Raw genomic sequence first — 801 nt, 5'->3', positions numbered from 1 at the left:
ATAGATAGATAGATAGATAGATAGACAAACAGACAGACAGACAGATAGATCGTTAGATAGATAGATAGATAGATAGGTAGATAGATATGAAGCATTGATAGATATGAGAGAAAAAAAGGAACTCAAGGGATTTATTTGGAATGCAGGAACGTTGTGTAGTTTATGTCTATAAAAACCAACAGATATCGAAAGTTAAATAGATATCACTAACGTGATTCGAAACCGGGTTACTAGAAACTTAGCAGTAAATTAGATAGAAACACACACACAAGGAGAAGAAGAAGAAGAAGAAATAGTAACCAACAGCCTTCAAAGCGGACCCAACTGGCTTTGAGAAATACAAATGAGATATTGAGGACCTGGGTTCTAACTCGCAGGAAAATGACGGGATATGTATATATACGTATAAGATTTGTAAATGTACCACACGAGTAAGTAGATATTAAAGATAAACAAAAATGAAAATACCACTTTTTAAAAAAAATTGGGTGTTTTAATGAATTTACATTACATATTTCGTTTTTTTTTTTAAATCTTATCAAATATGAGTATAAAATATGAGAAGAGAAGAGGGATATTAATATCATGCAAGAAATAACAGTAAACTATGAATGTTATTCTTAATTTTAATTTCAATTTTATTTTATCAATAGCCCTCTTCTCTTCTCATATTTTATACTCTTATTTGATAAGATTTTAAAAAAAACCCGAAACATGTAATGTAAATTCATTAAAACACCCAATTTTTTTTTAAAAAGTGGCATTTTCATTTTTGTTTATCTTCAATATACATATATATGT

Source organism: Octopus bimaculoides, chromosome 2, assembly GCF_001194135.2.
Source record: "Octopus bimaculoides isolate UCB-OBI-ISO-001 chromosome 2, ASM119413v2, whole genome shotgun sequence".
NCBI lineage: Eukaryota > Metazoa > Mollusca > Cephalopoda > Octopoda > Octopodidae > Octopus > Octopus bimaculoides.
Note: the sequence above shows the minus strand (reverse complement) of the source record.